The sequence below is a fragment of the Camellia sinensis genome, chromosome 9, assembly GCF_055761805.1.
Source record: "Camellia sinensis isolate YWXY chromosome 9, ASM5576180v1, whole genome shotgun sequence".
NCBI lineage: Eukaryota > Viridiplantae > Streptophyta > Magnoliopsida > Ericales > Theaceae > Camellia > Camellia sinensis.
The window spans coordinates 175,202,899-175,217,410 of record NC_138969.1 but is presented as its reverse complement, the minus strand read 5'-3'; the positions used below and the strand labels follow the sequence as shown (position 1 = coordinate 175,217,410).

Sequence of the window (14,512 nt, the reverse complement as noted above, 5' to 3'; positions counted from 1 at the left end):
TGAAATGATGAAAATGATTGAAGTACATGAATTGTGGACATGTTATATTTATTGATAAATGGTAGCAATCTTTTGGCTATTTGTGGAATGGCATTGAAAGGAGAAAAGGGAAATTTTGATCATCATATAATATTTGTTGAAATTATGTTGAAAGTGAAGAAATATGATATAGTATAGGTAATGGTTGCATTGGCTTCTCTAAAACCTTGCATGTCATAAACATTGGATTGGGAATTGAAACTTTCATTAAAAATGAAATATTGTGAAATGAAATCATGGAAATGTTTATGGGGTAAATACGTTGGTAAGTCTGGATAGGAGGTGTAGATGAAAGTGATAAGTTGGCTTGAGTGTCTGGGGTGAAAAATCGAAAACACGTGCGGAGGAGGTACCACTTCCCTTCCGGTTAGCAACCGGTAAAGTGGAATTTTTGGTAGTGCTAGGTGAGCCTAGTTGCAGATACCAACCTAAGGATTACCTGAGTCGTATTTACTGTCCCTATTGAATAGAATTGCAAGTTTCGAGATTGTTGAGATTTCAAACTGTTGTTGAACATGGTGATTTTCCAAAGAGCATGTCAATAGAATTCTCTTTAAATTGACATTGCATGGCATTTGCATTTAATATTGGGAATCTTGCATAACTGCATATACTTTGTAAGGATTCTCTATTGGGCTTTATGCTCACTCCTATGGGAATTTGGTGCAGGAAAAGATGTGGTGATTTTGCCGAGTTGAGGGCGTGGACATTCTTTGTGAAGAGTAAATAACTCTGTCTTGTTGTGATTTATTTTGCTAGTCAAGGGCTATTCATGTATGGGTTCGAGAGACTATTTTTGTGTAACTGGGCTTAAGCCTTGGAAATTGTAAGCCCATGAGGGCATTTTATTTATTTTGGGATTTGATGCTCCACATGCTATAGATTCATGTGTTCTCATACCGTTGAATGTATAATTCGCATGTAGAACTTTTGTATACACCTTATTGATTAATGAAGAAAAGGATTGGAGATCTACCTTTATTCCTTAATGAATGTTGGCTAATGTACCTCACTTGTGTTGGTTTATTTCGGGGCATTACAAAGATTCAGAGGATAGCCTGTGTGATTTGGAGAGTCATGTCAAAGACACTGTCCTAAGGTCGTTATGCGCTCCCTCCGTGTAGGTTCTATCGATCACAAATGACTCCAAGATACAACCCAAGAATTCACAGGGATCTGACACAATGCGCAGTTGCACCAGATGGATTTGCCAAGTTTGTATCAATTGCCTAGAAATATAGAAGATACAATCAAGAAGAGAAAGAGAATGCAATCAGAATACATTGTTTTTTCCTGAGTAAGAGTCCTCTTTTAAATAGACTCCTTGGTGTCTGTACACCCATTCATTTTGAAAACAAATACAAGCTTAAAAATTCAAACAAATAAGACTATTAAAATAAATAATTAAATAAATAAATACAAAAAATCATAATAAAATAATAAATTAAAATAAAGTTTTTAAACTTTTAGAAAATCTCCAACAATTTGGTTCTATTTGAAGCGAAATTGGCTTTAATTGACACAAAGTTTTGCTCAAAAAAAATTGACACAAAGTTAAAATTTAAAAATAAAATTCACACAATCAAAACTATAGAAGTCAATTATACACTACTAACGAGTTATAAAATTTATGAATATCATTTGTCCTAAATAAAATGTAATAAAAAACTATATGTTTAGCATAGCATTGTGGTCGGGAAAAGTTAGGGGTGCAACTTGGGTGGATTCAATTCGAACAATTCGAATTTAGCCTGAATTTTTTTAAGACTTGGATAATATATTTTCAAATTTAGTACAGGTTTGGGCAAAAATTCAGAAGTCCGAATTAAATTTGGGCGAGTTTGGACAAAGACATCAAACAACCCGAGCATCCCGAAACCCGAATTATACATATATAGATATATAAAAATATTAAATATACATATAACTTATTAGTCATTACATGATATTAAAGTAATTTAGATTATTAAATAATATTGAATATATATTATATATACAAATAACATAAAATCTTACTCATTTTTTTTTCCACTCATAAATTGAAACGATTACTATGGTAACATCTCTCTTGTATTATATAACTTATTCGTTTTGATGGTATTATTGGTTTTCTAAAATAAATAAAAAAAACGTAAATACAACCAAATTTTAATAATTTAATAATGTAGTAGCAAAACAAAACAAAAAAATTCTGAAATTCATTTACAATTTGAACAATTCGGGTTTAACTCGGGTCGGGCTTGGGTAGTCAATCTCGGGGTTCCAATTCGGGTCTGGAGAGGCCTGGGCAAGTTTTAGCACAACTTGGGTTGGGTTGGGTTGGGCTGGGTTGGGCTTGAACAACCTCCCAACCTAACCGAACCCGCCCGAGTTGCACCCCTAGGAAATATAGTGCAGACATGGGTAAAAAATGTATTTACATAATAAAAGAAGAAAAAAGAAAAATTAGATTAGGTTCGTTTGGCATCAAGGTTTGGATTGGGATTATTTTAATTAAAAAAAGACAAAATAGGGTCAAAAGTCAATAAGACAAAATGTCACATTCAAACCATAATCATTTCATTTTTTCTCTCACAAAAGTCAAAAAAGTCCAAAATAATCCATCCCAAACGAAACATTTTAGCCCCAGGCTAAAATAGCCAAAAATCCAAAAAACTAAAAAGTCAACCCACATCCCAAACGAAGGCTGAATAGGTCATAATAGTTAGATTTAATTCTTATGTCCTATTGAAAGTTAGTCTTAGTAAAATTGTAGCCAAAAATAATTTTTTGTAACATTTTTTTGCATGTCACTAAAAATTAACAATTAGTGATTTTTTTTTATCACGGTTGTTATTAATTGTTGCTAAAACTTACTATTAGTGACCTTTTTATGTGACGAATTTTTTAAATTGTTGCTGAAAGTTGAAAATTAGTGAATTTTTTGTGATGATTTTTTAAAATTGTTGTTAGAACTTATAATTAGTGGCTTTTTGTGACAAAATTTTCAAATTATTGCTAAAAATTAATAATTTTAATTTTTTTTTAATAATGTTTGATAAAAAATGTCATTAATTATTATAGGACTTATTGGATAATAAGTCTACTTATCAAGATTTACACGTAAGTCCTCCTTAAATGGTCAAACTACATTTAAAAACGAAAAATAGATGGTCTATTGTCAAAATTATATTTGTCACTCAATGATTATAATCAAAATACCACTTGAGACATCACTAAAAGTTTCTTTGGTCATAACTTAAATAATAATAATAATAGGTCCTAACTAACACTCCGTTTATTTGGTAGAAAATATTTGCTAATAAAAAATATTCTCTACGAAAAACTTCTAAGCAATTGTGTGGGGCTTCCTCTTTAAGTGATACTGTAGTGATCACATTTAATACCATAATTATTTATCAATTGATGTAATATTTTACATGACATTTATCAACATTGTGCACCATATTTGTCTATCAAAGGATGTGGGAATTGTTGCTTTACTTGCTAGAATTCTTCTTTTTATTCGATCAACTCTATACAAAGAGAAGAAATAATTTCTTTTTGTACATTACCTAACGAGAAATTCGGCATAAAAAAACAAAAAATGAAAAATGAAAAACTAAAACAGAAACAAAAACAAAAACCAATCTCAAATATGGGCAAAAAAAAGTAGCTGCTGCCAAAAGAGCATAATCTTATGATTCCCAAGTTTGAGATACTATTAGCATTCCAATCAACCTCCACAACAAACAACAAAGCCTCACAAGAAAAGAAAATGAACAATGAACTATTATTTTGATGAAAACAAGAAAACTCCAATTATTTTCTTTTAAGTACTAATACAAAGTTTGTTGACCAAGTCAAGTTAGGATCTAGTACTCAGGACTGGCACCATTTGAGATCACCACCTTTAAGGATAGTGCAGATTGTCATTCGTGTTCATCCCACACCATAGTGCTATCCTTCAATCTTGACTTCTCACATTATCTTGGGTCTAGTTCAATCGATGCTTCATTCATAGATCATGATATTGACTTGTTTGCAGATTGATCTGAATCTAGGGATTTTGGCATACTTTCTGTTTTGCTACGGGCAAAGAATGCAGGTTGTTGAGGAATTGTTAGAGTAACTGAGTAACTGTTCAACATGAGAACCATAGTTGCCATGGAGGGTCTGTCCTCTGGATCTTCTTGGACACAACAAGCCAATATGGATGCATCTAATGACTTCACTTCTTGAATAAGACCCTTCCAAAGTTGAATCCATCAAGTCCAAGGGTCTTTCCTCCATCCACAGTTTCCAAGCCTACAACATTTCATCATATATGACTTGTGGATGTGATGAAATTGTCACTTGGAAGGAAAATAATAATTAGAATGGATGGTTACTACTCACAGAGCTAAGAAGGTCCTCAACACTTCCTGATTCATAAAATGTATTATTCTTTTTTCCACTAATGATCTTTAAAACTAAGACACCAAAACTAAACACATCGGACTTCACAAAGAATTGTCCATGCATTGCATACTCTGGAGACATATAACCACTGCATACCAATACCATCAATTTACCAATAGAATTAGAAGATAACAAGAAACTGTCTGAAAATTCATTTTGTATGAAATCAGCAATGAAACCATTGAGTACATAATGTACCAAAATTCAACTAAATACATGCAATCCATCAAGATTACTGTCACTAGGTACCTTGGCATAATATGCATCTCTGAATTTGATAGTCCAAAGGGGAAGTTTTGGAAGAATTAGAATGATGCTTTGCTTGAGAGTTTATAAATTATGTATTCATTAACTTAAATTACCGAAAAAAACAAATACATGGGAATTTGAGACACAAACTTACTATGTTCTAACAACTTGACTTCTATTTCCTTGAGTTTGATCCACAGCGAAAATCTTAGCCATGCCAAAATCTGAAATTTTAGCATTCATATCTCCATCTAATAGAACATTGCTAGCCTTGAGATCACAGTGTATAATTCTAAGTTGGGAATCTTCATGAAGATAAAGCATCCCTCGAGCTATTCCTCCTATAATCTTGTAACGTTTGACCCAAGTCAACGTTTCTTGTTCTAGTGGATCTTCACATTGAATAGCAAATATGTTCTAGTTTACAATGGGGAATTACCGTTGAACAAGAAATGTTTTCATGTAATTCGATTTGAAATGGAAACACAAGCATAGTTAAGAATTAAACGTTGTTTGATCTCATAGCATATATGCCAATTCTCCTTCGCACTCAATTCATATTGTTTAACAAAATTTTTTTTAGCCATGTGTATCAAATTCAAAGAATGTACACTCACGGAAATCATTTACGAAACTAACCAAAAAACATTATTAAGACTAGAGTAGCTCATATTTGCCATACCAAATAAAAAGTAGTCAAGGCTTTTGTTAGGCACGAATTCATATCTGAGTATCTTTTCTTCTCCTTCCAAGCAATATCCCAGTAGTCTCACTAGATTTGTGTTGAAGCCGGGCTACCAAACAACCTCGTTCTTGAATTCTTCTGCACCTTGCCCCGAGGTTCGAGATAGCCTCTTTACAGCTGCCTCTTGTCCATTGGAAAGTGTTCCCTGATAGTATATGACATCCATTGAAATATTGCATCCAAATTAGGGAAGCAGTAAATGCAAGAGTATTTAATTCTATTATCGAAATCAAGTGCAATCTTACCTTGTAGACAAGACCAAATCCACCTTCACCAATTTTGTTTTCAGTAGAGAAGTTGTTTGTTGCAGCTTGAACTATACCCAAACTATATAGGAAAGACTCAACTGTGGTGATGTCATTTCCAGCTGGACAAATCAAAAGATGATTGTTATGAATTTATTGATCTGTCACTCAACTGACAATGGTTAAAACTACACGAGACACATTAAAAATAAAATAAAATAAAAATATCTTTACTTGTATCTTCTGCAATGGCATCATATTTCTTCTTTGATCTCCTAGTTATGAAACAAAAGCCTACAATGAAAAGCAAAACAGAGGCTCCAATGGGAAAAATAATGGCAATAAGCACTTGCGTTGAGATTCCCCCGCTTCCTGCATCAACAACAAATATATATATATATTTTTTTTTTTGATCGGCAAAGAAAACTTTATTGATGAAGCACGTACAAGGTACAATGGGAAACATCAATAAAGAGGAGCTAAGAGCTAAAATAAGCTCAAACCTCCAGTTGGTGAGAGACCAACAAGAGAGGAAAAGGAAAAACAAACAACAAAGCAAGGGGCAAAAACTGCAGCAGAAACATATATATATATATATATATATATGTATGTTTCATTGAAAATTTGCTTTAGCAATTGAAAATAGCAAAGATACTAGAATTCATTTACCACGCTAACCTATTCAACTTGGCCTGATTTGGTTGAATCAGCTTAAATGTGATGTTTTTCTTTTATAATTATTTGAGTTAATTATATTATCAGTCCCTAAAGTATGACGTTGGGGTCATTTTAATTCTCAATATTTAAAGTAAAAAAATATGATACAAAAGTGATATATTAAAAGTATGATTTTTTAGGTAAATTTTCACATTTGTTCTTGACTTTAACTTATATTGACGAGAAAATATCATTTTGCCTTCCAAACTATCATTCAAAATGAGTTCAATCTATATTCGTTTAAGGGCAAATTACATATATCCCCCTCGAGGTTTGGCTAAATTTGAAATACCCCCCCTGAGGTTTGAGAAATTACAAATTCCCCCCTGAATGCTATATTTGCATAACAAATTAGGGGGTAATTTGTTATGAAATTTAAACCTCAGGAGGCAAATTGTTATGAAAATACAAACCTTAGGGGGCGGGATGTAATTTTCGAAACTTCAAGGGGTATCTGTAATTTAGCCAAACCTCAAGGGAGGTATATGTAATTTGCTCTTCGTTTGATAATACTATCAGTTTTATATCTAAACTATTCGATTTTATAAACATCTATGATCGAATAGAAGTTATAGATATGATATCCAAATTTCATTTTACTCTCCAAATCATCCCAAAATATCAATTAAACTAATAAATAAAATGAAGTTTGGGATCTAATTGATATTTCAAAAATAATTTGAGATAAAATGATATTTCCTTTATATTGACAGACCAAATACCTTTTTTAAGTACAAAAATGATACTACAAATGGATTTGAGGAGGGCTTAAAAATGAAATTAAACCTAATTATTTTAATTTTTAGGATCTTTTTTTTTTTTTTTTTTTTTTTTGATCGGCAAATGTTAGTTGTTAGATTAGCACCTATGGGAAAAAATCTCCCCACCCTTGGCAAAGCACCTAAATGCTTGCACTCCCTTAATTCAACCCTCCTAAGAGGAATTGAACCCATGACCTCCTTGGGACTAAGCTCTAAGGAAGGCATGGTGGCCAACTAGGCTACGCCTAGTTGGTTTTAATTTTTAAGATTTGAATCTATCACAATCACAAAAAAGATTTGATATAGTCGATCCATCACAATCGAAAAAGAAAGCTCTTTTTTTTTTTGTTTTGCGAGTTTACCTCAACTGGTTGAAGGACCTAGAGGAGGTGGTGGAGGAAGAATCAGCGGCGGTAGTGGCGAAGGTGGCCGTGCAGCGGCAGAGACGTTATAAAAAGGGTAGAACTCATACCTAACATTACAACTCAGAAATAAAACCCTCGCTCCTAGATTACCATCACAACAACTCAGAAAATTTGAGATACCATTTCTAAGGCATTTATTACACTCCGAAATAGTCAAGTCCAGCATGTGCTGTGCTAACCCTCCATTCGAAGCTCAAGTTGCTATGTCATCCATTACACCTCCTAAGACTCCTCTAAAACGAGTTTGGTCCGTTACGTTCTGTGTATTCCTCATAATTACTGTACGGGGAGGAAATATTCTCAACTCTCCGTACTTCCTTGAATCCAAGCTCCGCTCCTTTCAGAATAACCCGAGAACACAAAAAGGGTGAGCTACCTGGCGGTGTGCTGTTGGAAAAACCCTCTGATGATCAAATTAGCGCACTGGAAAAAGAGAGAGAAAGAGAGAGAGTGAGAACAGACAAAGGGGTAGGTAGCTCTGGTGAGAAGATATGCGAGACCTCTACATGGAGAGACACCTCTGTTTATATAACTTCTGAGCACTCCTTTTTGTCTGTCATCCTTCTAACGCGTGGATATATTCCCCTCTCACATTCCTGCATGTGTAGATGCGAATACTGCCAAATACCAAATGAAAAAATAGCCAAACGGTATTGACGTGTGCCCTGAACGGTTTCCTCTGCATTGGTTTGCCCAATAGCGCATCACCGCGCTGTCACTTGTGCTACTCCAGGGTGCAAGCTTTAGTTAATCCGAAGCCGAATTACGATCCATCACGGCGTTCAGTTCATACATTTCCGCACTATCCCCAAATCGGTCCATTATGGGCTCGCATGGAGTCACCCTGGACAAACAGTGCGGCCATGGCATTCTAGGTTGTGCCACACCCAGCCAACCTTGCGATGTTGACTTGAACTCTGCAGTCGTGATATCGGGCTATTATGTCTGGCCCACCGTCATGGTCTAGAAGTGCTGTGTTGGTATAGCTCAGCCGAACGCTATACCCTTAGCTCTCCTCGTATGGCCAAACACACATTCCGTGTTTGGTGTAGCTCGACCTAGCCTTCAGCACAAATCTCCATCTCAATTACCTCTTAATCCCATCCGAGCTGAGCGTGAATGGGATTACCTTTTCCAACCGGGCCATCCATTTTGGGTCGATCAGTCTGATTTGTGCCAGTTGTCTTGTCATTAATCAATCAACCACACTATCAACCCATCAGTCGTACTGACAACCCATCACTTCAATGCCCCGTGGCTTTTCCTGATTGGTTTTGTGCAGCCTTACAGTTGTCTCCACTATCTCTAAAATTCAAAAAGTTGGCACCTCTTCATCATCTTCTATATACGCAAAAGGTCGAACCTCCAACCCTAGCACTGTTCATTTCCTCTGCGCAAAACCCTAAACCCTTGAGCTTCTGCCACCTGCGCCATCGTTGCTTCCGTTTGCTCCGTTTTCAGTGCTTTCTGCCCTCAAGGTCATCACAATAGATATTGAGGTTGATTGGATCTTGATTAGGTGCTCAATCCGTAAGTTCTCTTCGCTTTTCTCTTTTTTCCATTGTTGTTCTTTGTGTTCTTCATTTTTCTTTGTTTTGGGACTGTTGAAACACTGTCGATGCCCTTCTCGTGGAGTAAAACTGATTAACATATGTAGAGATTAGGCTAAATTGACACCCTAAGTACGAACGGGGCTTCCTTGCCCCTTATTTCCCTTGATTACTGTAGGTGATTTTGAATTTAGGATGAACACTGAAAATTCTGGGTAAAACCGATCAAAAACCCACTTTTAGATCTAAAAATAGGGTTGAACCGAGCCAAAACCGGTTTCTGGTCCTGCCCTATGGCTGAGACCGCGCTGTATGTCTGTAGGAGCATCGAACTGAACTAGGAACCAAAATACTGGAGAACGAGGCCCAAAATCGGTTAAACACCTTAGGATTTCAAACCGAGCTAGAACACTCTTCAACCTTAAAGCCGTGCAAAGTATGCCGCGCTAATACTTGGACTTATTTGTCAATAATGCAGAATAAACTAGGACTGACCAGACTCATTCAACATTACTGTCAGTGAGGCTCAAAGACCGAGCAAACAATCACCAAGGCCACCCAATTTTGACCGAGCTGTTTATCATACAAAATAAAACCGAGACAAATGGGAAAATACCAATTTATGGTTAGCTGTCCAGGCGCCATGGCTGAGTTCCGAAGGGAATTCAACATTCCAGATGATGTCCACATTGAGCTAGCCAAGGAGGGAGAAACTCCATGGTGCAAATTGAACTTCTACCCTTTCACGGTCATACCATTGTGGAAGGTGGCCTACGCTTTCCGGTCCAACCTTTGGTCTGTGAATTTTTGAGGCAGACTAGGCTATGTCCAACCCAAGTGTCCAACAATACTTAGAAGATAATAAACGGTGTGGCCGCGCTGAACCGGATCCTCTATTTGAACCTCGGCCTCGCGAGATATTCCACCAGTATACACTTAGTAAAAATAAGGGAGGCTTCTGCTGGTACCTCAAGGTTAGGAAAGGCCAAGCAAAGCTCATAGAAGGTAACCCAGACAAAGAACTAAATTATTACGATTTCCTATGGGTGTTTGGCAATTATGAAGACACCGAGGCGCCCATATCGGGCTAGTACATACGTAAAAATTTTAGAAAGGCTAGTAAGCAACATGGTGTTGTTAAATTTTTCGTATTTGATTTGTCTTTGCCAATCTAACCCTTGTTTCATTTTTGCAGATTACAAACTCTTGGCAGACGATTACTCCCGCGCTAACCAAGAGGCCATAAGGGTTGCCCTGCGGTATCCGACTAAGGAAAGTGAGGTCTAGAAACTACTCGGCTTTAAACAGAGTTACCGACATACTACGCCACGCAAGAGCAAGGTCCCCGATTTCCTTCGTGCCCCCTCTCCAGAACCACATCCGAATCTTCCGCCGATCAGACTAGTTCCCCTAACTGCCGAGCAAGAGATGGCCAAGATCTGTGCTGTCAAATCAATGATCACTGGCAAGCCGAGCGACTCTCAGCTAGCAGAAAGGGTAGGAGGCCAGCCTTCCCAGCAAGTGGCCTAACCTTTTGGCCTGGTGCTGGCTCTGGCTAGCGAACAGGGTGCTGGCCGGTCGAAGAAGAGACCTAGGTGGTCTGTGACCGAGCAGCATTTAGTTGATGAAGATTCAACCGAGTTGCTGTCTGTCGATCAGGGGGAGTAGATTGATCAACCACTCGCTGAGCAATCCACTCGCCGAGCGACTCTCAGCTAGCAGAAATGTCAGGAGGCCAGTCTTCCCAGCAAGTGGCCTAACCTTTTGGCCTGGTGCTGGCTCTAGCTAGCGAACAGGGTGCTGGCCAGTCGAAGAAGAGACCTAGGTGGTCTTTGACCGAGTAGCATTTAGTTGATGAAGATCCAACCGAGTTATTGTCTGTCGATCAGGGGGAGTAGATTGATCAACCACTCGCTGAGCAATCCACCCACTCCACTGCCCCCTCTAGTCTGGTCACCTGAGCTGAAGTACAAGGGCCAGGCGGTAACAATGGCGGATTCGGTGTATGCTGACAAGGACCATTCGCTCGGCTTCAACATGACCAAGGGTTTACTTCTCCCTGCAAACATGAAGAAGCATGAGGAACTGTCTGACCTGAAAGTCCTTCGGTCAGCAGCAAAGTCAATTGTGCTAGTAAGCAATCAAATTGCTTTAGTATAAATTATTGTTCGGTTTTAACTACTGACTTCTGCCTTATTGCAGGCCACGTAGAAAAACTACCGTGCTCATGAACGCATGGTATTTGTGCGACCGAGTCTGCGAGAGGCCATTGCTAATAATAAAGTCAAAACGGCTGAGCTGGAAAAATTAAAGGCCATTCATGAGTCGGTGTTGGCCGAGCAAGAGCAAATGGGCAAGAAACTAGCTACAGTCGAGGAGGACAAACAGAAGTCCCTGCAAGCGAACAAGACTAGATACATTGTCGAGTTACGCAAACTCCGTGATACCCACAAGGCCGAGCTGGAGAAGCAAGTTGACAACGCCGAAGACAGAGGCTATGTCGAGGGCAAGAAGACTTACAAACGGCAAGTCAAAGCGACGAAAGACATATTTTTCGAGTGTGGCTGGAAGACGGCTATGGAAAAACTTGGCCATGCACAAGACTCTGAAGTGTTCAAGAATCCGCTAGCTGCATTCATTCCTACGCACATGCAGCCGTACGCCAAAGCCATGCAACAGAAGCTCAGTGAGGCGGCGAAACTCGCAGCTGCAGCTGAAGCGTCCGCCACACAGCCAGCCAGCCAAAGTCTAATAGTAGGGGGTTCTGAGGAAAGAACCAGCCCAACAGAGGATGCTGAGCTAGAAGATAATGCCGCGGTCGGCACTGAGGAGGAGGAAATCGTCGAGGCCAACACAGTGAATGTGGACTAAGCCCCCCCCTCATTTTTTGTGTGTGTGTGTGTGTGTAACCAGGGCATGAACCCCACCTTTGTAATCAAACTTAGTTATGAATGGAAATCGATGAACTTTTTGCTTCTCATATATTTTCCTTTTTGTTTTCTTCAATTCTTTGTTTGAATGATTACGATGCTATCTTGTATAAGGGCCGAGATATAGCTGCTCAGTTTAGCTTGGTCTCATGAAATAACCTTTCAGTTAATGGACGTAGTGAGTTCGATTGCGGGGTGGCACGACGTCCTTCCGAGTGAAACCTGCTCGGTTCACCAGGTGAAGTCAGCTCGGTCTAAAATCATAAGTTGGGCAAAGCACTAACTTTTTCCACAGCGAGCAAAATCTGCTCGGTATAACAAGCAAAGTCATCTTGGTTTCCAACCTTAGGTTGGACAAAACACCAACTGTTTGAGCGGGTGAGCAAAGTCAGCTCAGCATAAGCAGTCACAATTGGGGAAAACATGGGGAAAACACCAACTGTTTGAGTGGCTGGCAAAGTAAGCCCGGATTGAACCAAGTCAGTTCGGTCTCAAATTATGAGTTAGCCAAAACACCAGCTGATTTCGGGGCGAGCAAAACCTGCTCGGTTCGCGTATAGAAATTGAGAATGTCACCAGTTTTCGTTACAGTAAGAAAAAAACCAGCTCGGTTGGAGTGGAGCTATGCCAGATTAGTTTTAGGCCTGAGGCAAAAATCAATTCGGCTTGAGTCAGATCGGTTTCATGCCACAGGCATTCCATAATACAACTTTCTGTACGGTGAACCATTGAAATTGAGGATGAAATGTCCCTAGTATCCAGCAGCTCAAATACAAGACTTCTAATATATGGAAAAAATGACACAAAGGCAAATCACAGGGTTTTTTTCCATTACACATCAAACATTACTTACAATGCCAATAGTCCAAAGGCCAAGTATGAACAAAAAGGGAAAGAGGATTACATCTCAAAAGTAAAATAGCTTGAGGTTGGCCGTATTCCATGGCCTTGGTATGGCTTTGCCGTCCAAGTCCTCCAGATGGTATGCCCCTTTGCCAGCCAGGCCTATTATTTTGTATGACACTTCCCAATTTGCACCCAATTTGCCCTCTCCAGGGACTAGTGTATTTCCCATCACCTTCCTCAAGACCCAGTCCCCAACTTTGAATAGACGTGGACGCACGGTCTTGTTATACTTCTTAGAGAGCTCTTGTTGGTAGGCCACAATGTGAATTAGCGCATTCTCCATTCTTTCTTCAGCTAGGTCCAGCTCCAGAGCAATGGCTTCATTGTTTAAATTTGGGTCAAAGTTTTTAGATCATATGGTTGGCATGCCAATCTCTAGAGGTATGACAGCCTTCATGCCATACGCTAAGGCAAATGGAGTTTTCCCGGTTGAGCGTCTTGGTGTAATGCGGTATGTCCAGAACACATTGGGGAGGTCCTCAACCCTCCTCCCTTTGGCTTTCTCCAGTCGCTTCTTCAGCCCGTCCAAGATAGTCTCATTTGAGGCTTCAGCTTGACCATTTGATTGAGGGTAGGCCGATGTAGAGTTGTAAAATTCGATCTTCAACTCATGGCAAAATTGCAGAAGAGTTTCCTGTCGAACTATGTGCCATTATCTGAAATGAGGGCCCTTGAGATGCTGAAGCGAGTGATGACATTCTGCCAGACAAACTTCTTTACATCTTTTTCCTTGATGGTGGCTAATGGCTCGGCCTCCACCTACTTGGTGAAGTAGTTAATAGCAGCGATGAAAAATTTGCGGTTACCTAGGGCGGTTAGAAGTGGTCCTATAATGTCCAGCCCCCAAAGCGCAAATGGCCAAGGACTTGTTAGGGGGAGCAACTCTCTGGCCGGCTGATGGATCTAGTGAACAAATTTTTAACATTTTCCGCATTTATGAACATATTTCTATGCGTCGGCCTGCATACACAGCCACCAATAGCCTTGAGAGATGGCTCGGTACGCCAGCGATCTTCCCCCAATATGGCTACCACACACGCCTTCATGAATTTCAAAAAGGAAAGCATCAACCTTGTTGGGATGGACACATTTAAGGTATGGCCCAGAGAAGGACTTTTTGTACAAGACGCTAGATAGAGAGAGCCAAAACCGCTTTGACTTGGCCCTGATCCTGTTGGCTTCCTTCTTTTCGGTGGGCAGGATTCGATCTTTGAGGAAAATAATGATTGGGTCCATCCAGGATGGTCCTAGGCTGGCGCAAAGTACTTCGGATGCCTTTGGTTCCTTGATGCTGGGTCTGGGCAAGAACTCATCAAAGGGTTGGAAAAGGTGGTTTGTATAGACACCAAGCCGGCTAGTTTGTCTGCTTTACTATTCTCTTCACTATCTATTTGCTCCATTCTTATTGCGACAAACTTCTTAATCTCAGTGCGAACCAATGCTTGATACTTGGCCATCCTCGCATCCATGGCCTCGGATTTCACCGAGACCTGGTTGACCACCAG

At 39.1% G+C, this 14,512-nt stretch overlaps 1 pseudogene across 1 annotated transcript; it reads right to left on the bottom strand.

Moving 5' to 3' along the window:
* Positions 1-3,691: 3,691 nt before the first annotated feature.
* Positions 3,692-9,682, bottom strand: LOC114306414 (cysteine-rich receptor-like protein kinase 10; annotated as a pseudogene). Its single transcript, XR_014341348.1, has 7 exons — positions 9,667-9,682; positions 5,953-6,090; positions 5,719-5,840; positions 5,411-5,618; positions 4,883-5,120; positions 4,417-4,567; positions 3,692-4,326 (listed from the first exon to the last, which is right to left on the bottom strand). The product of XR_014341348.1 is annotated as a cysteine-rich receptor-like protein kinase 10 (transcript).
* Between the last annotated feature and the right edge of the window lie 4,830 nt (positions 9,683-14,512).